Source organism: Bufo bufo, chromosome 10 (genome assembly GCF_905171765.1).
Source record: "Bufo bufo chromosome 10, aBufBuf1.1, whole genome shotgun sequence".
Taxonomy (NCBI): Eukaryota; Metazoa; Chordata; class Amphibia; order Anura; family Bufonidae; genus Bufo; species Bufo bufo.
Genome location: NC_053398.1, coordinates 50,803,498 through 50,810,091, shown reverse-complemented (window position 1 = coordinate 50,810,091; position 6,594 = coordinate 50,803,498).

Sequence of the window (6,594 nt, the reverse complement as noted above, 5' to 3'; positions counted from 1 at the left end):
ACCAGAGAGATGGACTACTCCCCTAGGGACAGGAAACCTAGAGTACAAAAAGGAAGTACTTCCCTCCTAATATCAGTGGTTTCCTGTCCCTAGGAAGCCTGGAGTGTTCCATAGCCTGGTGGCTGTGTTGTATATATGGCTGGGGGAACTGGGAGGCAGAAAAAATCCCTGTGGTTCAGGGTGGCTGGGTCCCCCCCGTATGGCTCCTTCACCCCCAGCAGCAGGTTCTTGTACTTGCCTCCCGCCCCTTCCTTTCTACCACTGCGGCCCGCTCATGGTTCCGCGGGAGACAGCGGCAGTTAAGGTAAGCTCACCTGTTTTGGGGAGTCTCCAGTGAGAAGCTGGAGGCCGGTGGAATTAGGAGAGGGTCCGGAGCTCTGGCGGTGTGGCCATCTGGAGGCGGGGTCTGAATCACATGATAGCCGGGAGGATGATGGCGCAGAATCATGACGTCAGACGCCGTGTCTCCTGGAGCTCTCAGCAGCAGATATAAAAGTAAGTGCCTTTTGCTGCAGTCGGCCTCCGTGTGTGAAGGAACAGCCATTAGGTGTTATCTGCTTCCAGGAGAGGGGTGCGCTGTGTCTAAAATGAGTGTTTCCAGCGAGGATACGAGCTCCAAGAAGGTTCGTTCGGAATCTTCCTCCAAGGTCCCATCTACAGATGAGGGTTTCAGAAGATCTAAAAGGTCTAGAAGTAAGGAGTGCAGAGACAGTCTTGCTGACTATAGCAAACCTAATTGTATCAGTTGTACTAATAAGCTTATGGCACAAGAAGCTCCTTCACTGCTGCTGCAGATGCAGGAGATGGTCAAAAATCAGGTGGAGGCCTCCTTAAGAGGTTTTCGGTCAGCGCCTGTAACATCTATACCTCAGCCGGCGGTTGCTCCCTCGGTCGCAAGTACCATCTGATGTTGAAGAAGACTATTTAATTATGTGGTTCAGTCAGACTCAGAAGAGGGGTCTGAGGATGATTTATCAGGAAGACTGTTATTTCAGTGTGAAGATACGGATCAGTTGGTCAAGGCAGTAAGATCAGCTATGGGGCTAGAAGAGGCTAGGGAACAGAAGTCTATCCAGGACATCATGTTTGAAGTACTTGAGATAAAGAAAATAAAAGTTTTTCCTATTCACCGGACTGTGTCCCAACTTATTAAATCAGAATGGGAGAACCCAGACAGGAAGTTGTTTATCCCCAGGGCCATCAAAAGGAAGTATCCCTTTTGATGAGATGGAGACCAAAACTTGGGATCATCCACCTAAAATTCATGTGGCTATAGCCAAAATTTCTAGAAGAGGTTCCTTGCCTTTTGAAGACTTGGGGACTCTTAAAGAGCCCATGGATAAGAAGGCGGAAGGGTTGCTTAAGAGAGCTTGGGAGACTGCTGGGGCAGCGCTTAAACCAAGCATAGCGGGTACCTCAGTGGCTAGGTCCATGATGGGGATTGATCAGTTTTCAACAGACATCCAAAATAATGTGCCTGGGGATCACTTGCTGGCCTTCCTCCCTGCAATTAAGAAGGCAGCTGCTTTTCTGGCAGATTCCTCATCTGATACCTTCAGACTGTCAGCTAGGGCTGTGGCCTTAACGAACTCTGCTAGACAAGCTCTCTCTGGGTGAAGAGCTGGTCAGGGGATCTCAACTCCAAGAATAAATTATGCTCTATCCCACGTGAGGGCAAGTTCCTTTTTGGATCCGTTCTCAATTAGTGGAGAAAGCAGGAGATAAAAAGAAGGGATTCCCTGTTCCTCAGCCCTCTAGACAGTATTGGCCCTTTCGTCCTAAGGGAAGGTGGGGGGGGGGGGGGGGTCAGGTTAGAGGCAGAGGCCAAGCAGGTAACAGATGGAGAGGGCCCCATAAAGGTAGTGGCCTTATGTTCAACCAACCCTCCTCCACCTTCAAGAAACCTAGTTCACAATGACTGGGTCTTGCGGGTGGGTGGCAGACTGAAAAACTTATTTGCAGTGGCAGTTGATAGCAGGAAGTTCGTGGGTTCTAGAGACCATAAAAGAGGGTCTCCGTCTCGAGTTCATCAGTCTGCCACCTACCCGTTACATAGTCACAAAGTGCTCTTCAGGGCCCTCAGGTCAGTCTCTTCTGGACTCTGAGGTTTTGTCCTTGATAGAAAAAGGGGTTCCGGTTCCAGTAGAGGAAGTAGGTCAGGGGTTTTATTCCACTCTGTTCCTTGTAAAAACAAAAATTGAACGTTCAGGGTCATTATAAACCTGAAGCCTCTGAATCAGTTTCTTGTTTACCATCGGTTCAAAATGGAGTCTCTAAGGTCAGCAATAAATCTATTGACAAAGGACTGTTATATGGCGTCTCTAGACGTAAGAGACGCTTATTTCTATGTACCCATCCAGAAAGACATCCAGAAGTTCCTGAGGTTAGCAGTTGAGATAAATTCCCATCTGATGCATCTACAATTTTGTGCCCTGCCATTTGGGATTGCTGTTGCTCCGAGAGTGTTCACAAAAATCATAGCCGAGATGGCGGCTCACATCAAAGAAGGAATCTGCATCTTTATCCCGTACTTGGACGATTTTTTGCTGGTGGCAGAATCCAAAGAAAAGGTACAAAATTTCCTAGTTCATGCCCAGGGAATTGTAGAAAAGCTGGGTTGGGTAATCAACTGGGAAAAATCTTCTCCTCTCCCTACAAAACAAAAAGTTTTTTGGGGAATCTTATTAGATTCTGCGGCTCAGAAGTCCTTTCTTCCCAGGCAGAAAATTTAAAAGATTTTTTCTTTAGTTCAGGAAGTTTCCTCTGTTCCCTTTTTTCTTATTAGAAAAAGGGATGTCTCTGTTGGGTCTTTTTACCGCCGCTTTCCCTGTGTTTCCATGGGGTCAGCTGCATTCCAGGAGGTTGCAATTGGAATAGTTAAATACCTGGGTTGGTACTCGGTTAGACCTGGATAGGAAAATTAGATTGTCTAATGAGGTAATCTCGTCCTTAGGTTGGTGGTTACAGGAAGATAATGTATCCAAGGAACTACCAGATGTCCAGTTCTAATGTCGTTGTCTTTTCAGTTTTTCTCTCTGGCAGAATCCCAGCTAAATTCAATATCAGCGACCCACATAAAAGGAGATCTGAACTTCAGGGCGGACCATCTTAGCAGACATCTGATCCATCTCGGAGAGTGGCCGTTAAATCCAGAAGTGTCCCGGAAGATCTCGGCCTTATGGGGCAGGCCTCAGGTGGATCTCTTCGCAACAAGGATAAACTGACAGGTCAGCAATTTCTACTCCCCATCGCCAGCAGACAGACCTCTAGCAGTGGACGCTCTATCTCAGAGTTGGGATTGGGACCTAGCATACGTTTTCCCCCCCGCTGGCACTTATTCCCAGGGTAATCAAGAAGATAAAGGAAGAGAGAGCAAAAGTCATCCTGGTGGCTCCCTTCTGGCCGCGGAGAGCTTGGTTCTCCTGTCTGGGGGTCATGTCTCTGGGGGATCCCTGGGTCCTTCTGGAGCTTCCAAATCTACTCATGCAGGGCCCAATATGTCATCCAGAGGTATGAAATCTCCATTTGACTGCTTGGCTTTTGAGAGGCAGACCTTAAGGGGTAAAGGGTTGTCTGATGCGGTTATCTCCACTATAGAAGCCAGTAGAAAAGATGTGATGTCTAAAATTTACTTTAATTTCCGCAGAAAGGTATGGAGAAGGGATTGAAAGGGCCACTCTCAAAGTTCATGTATCAGCTTTAGGGGCATTGTTTGGCCAGAAGATCGCTGATCATCCCTGGTTTATCAGATTCCTTAAGTCCGTCAAGAGACTGCAATTATCTGTACCAATGCGTGCTCCATCTTAGGACCTATCAGTTGTTCTCCAGTCCTTTATGTATAGTTCCCTTTTGAGCCCTTATCTGATATACTCCTCAAAGTACTGGCTCAGAAAACTGCCCTGTTAGTTGCAATAACATCAGCACGTAGGGTAGGAGTTAGCAAGTCGGATCCAGCATTTCTACCCAAAGTGGTCGACACCTTCCATATGTCCCAAGAGGTTGTGCTGCCCTCTTTCTGTGCTAATCTCTCTTCTGAGGGAGAAAGGAAATTTCATATGTTGGATGTACGCAGATGTGTTCTGGAGTACATAGTCAGGACTAAAGACTTCAGGAAATCTGATAGACTCTTTATTCAGGTGTCGGGCCGAATAAAGGAGATAGTGAGGGGAGATACCATCGCTAGATGGATTAGGCAGGGTATTTCTGCTGCTTATGTTTCTGCAGGTTTATCTCCCCCCGGATAATCTGAAAGCCCATTCAACTCGGGGGTGGCATCTTCCTGGGCAGAAAGGAGAGATGCCTCCATTGATCAGATTTGTAAGGCGGCTACTTGGTCGTCTCCACACACTTTTTTCCGTCACTATAGACTTGATGTGGGCTCTTTTTCTTCCTTAGCTTTTGGGCGTAAGGTGCTTCAGGCCATGGTCCCACCCTAATTTTGTTCTCTGGTATTCTCTCTGGTGGGGCTGTCGTGACATGGTGGAAAGCCGGTAATTACTCACCAGTAAGGCTAGTTTCACACTTGCGGCAGGACGGATCCGACATGCTGTTTACCATGTCGGATCCGTCCTGTGGCTGTTCGCCGTGCCCCCGCTCCGTCCCCATTGACTATAATGGGGATGGGGGCGGAGCTCCGGCGCAGCACGGCGGTGCACGGAGAAAGCCGCCGGACTAAAAAACCTGACATGCAGTAATTTTAGTCCGGCGGCCTTAAGCCGTGCACCGCCGTGCTGCGCCGGAGCTCCGCCCCCATCCCCATTATAGTCAATGGGGACGGAGCGGCGGCCCGGGGGCACGGCGAAACAGCCGCAGGACGGATCCGACATGGTGAACAGCCTGTCGGATCCGTCCTGCCGCAAGTGTGAAAATACCCTAATTCTGTTTCCTCATAGTCCCGACAGCACCACAGCTTCCCACCCTTCTACCTTGGTTGTAACAATTGGTGTTTGTCATATTTTTGTCTTGCTTAAGTTGTATTTCAGATGCTAACTAACTGGAAGGCTTCCTAGATCTCTGTAATTCACTGATGTTCGGAGGGAAGTTACTTCCTTTTTGTGCTCTAGGTTGCCTGTCCCTAGGGGAGGAGTCCATCTCTCTGGTGGTGCTGTCCTGACTATGAGGAAATAGAATTACCGGAGAGTAATTGCCAGCTTTCTGCTAATTGAAGCAGCGGTTGACCACAAGGGTATGTTCACACGTAATATTTTGGCGTGGAAAAAGGCTTGTTTAATTCAATGGAGATTGCGGAGAAACTGCTTGTTCATTCAGAGAACTTTTTTTTTATGCTTACGGTTTTAAATAAACGCACTGCGGAAAAAAGAATTGACATTTCCATTCTTGAAACTGATACCAAACGCCCTTGGTGGGAGAGGTGCAGTGCCTAATTCTTTTGGGCTTACTTTCTTTATAATGATCCAAAACGAGATGTGCCAATGATGTACCAAACTTTTTATACAAATGACGCCAGATTTCAGGGGCAGTCACAGTTGTAATGGTGGGCCACTGGGGGACATTTATTAAAAACTTACACCAGAAAATTTGCTGTGCTAAAAAATGTCTAAACTGGCCTAAATGGGAGTGAAATCTGCACCAACTCATAACCAGCATAGATTATGGTTTGTGGCGCACAGAGTGCTAGAAGAGGTGCCAAATTTATTAAGAAGGCTGCGCCGTGTGCCCCTCTAGAAGTAAAATGGAGCCGTACTTAGCATCATAGAGAGGCGCACGGTGGGGGATGTCATAATTGGTCGTTGGCCACTTCTATACCTTTTGGTTTTCTGCCATAAGGAATGTGTCATTTAGGCCTATTGCACACGAACGGATCCGCAATACATGGGCACCGTTCCGTGGGCATTCCGCATCACAGATGGGGACCCATTCACTTCAATGGGTCCGCAAATCTGGAGATGCGGAATGGAAGCATTACGGAGTGCTTCCGTGGGGTTTCGTCCCGTACTTCCATTCCTCAAAAAGATAGAACATGTCCTATCTTTTTGCAGAACGGGCGGATGGTGGACCTGTTAAAGTAAATGGGTCCGTGATACGCTGCGGCTGTGTTCGTGCATTGCAGCCCGGGGTGCAGACGTTTGTGTGCAGGAGGCCTTATGGGCAGACTGGAGATTTAAGCTGCCCTGGAAGAAAACTAAAAGCAGTCCTATTTTAGATGGGTCCACATTGACAGAAGGCAGGGCCAACACAAGAAGGCAGGAGTAGCAATACCGTATTGTGGCACAAAATACCGCTCCAGCAGAATTAATTACCACAGTGCATCACCCCCCCCCCTTCCCTGTGGTGCCACACTCTGTCCTCCTACTCCAGTTGCCTCAGGATGGCACCCGCAGCTGCTGACCTGATACATAAGTACTTCATGTTCTCAACATTAATTAAATCTGAGCGCGTCAGATCATTAGTTATCTGGCTGGTGGCCCCTTGGGCATCTGCCAACCGGGAAGCTTCTCTGTAGGGTTTATGGCCAGTCCGCTCCTGGTGTCAGTCATTTCATTACCATAGTAGAGAGAGCCTGGAATACATATTTAGGCCTCATGCACACAAGTGTGTGCGCCCCATGGCCATGCTGCAAGCTGTTTGCTCATG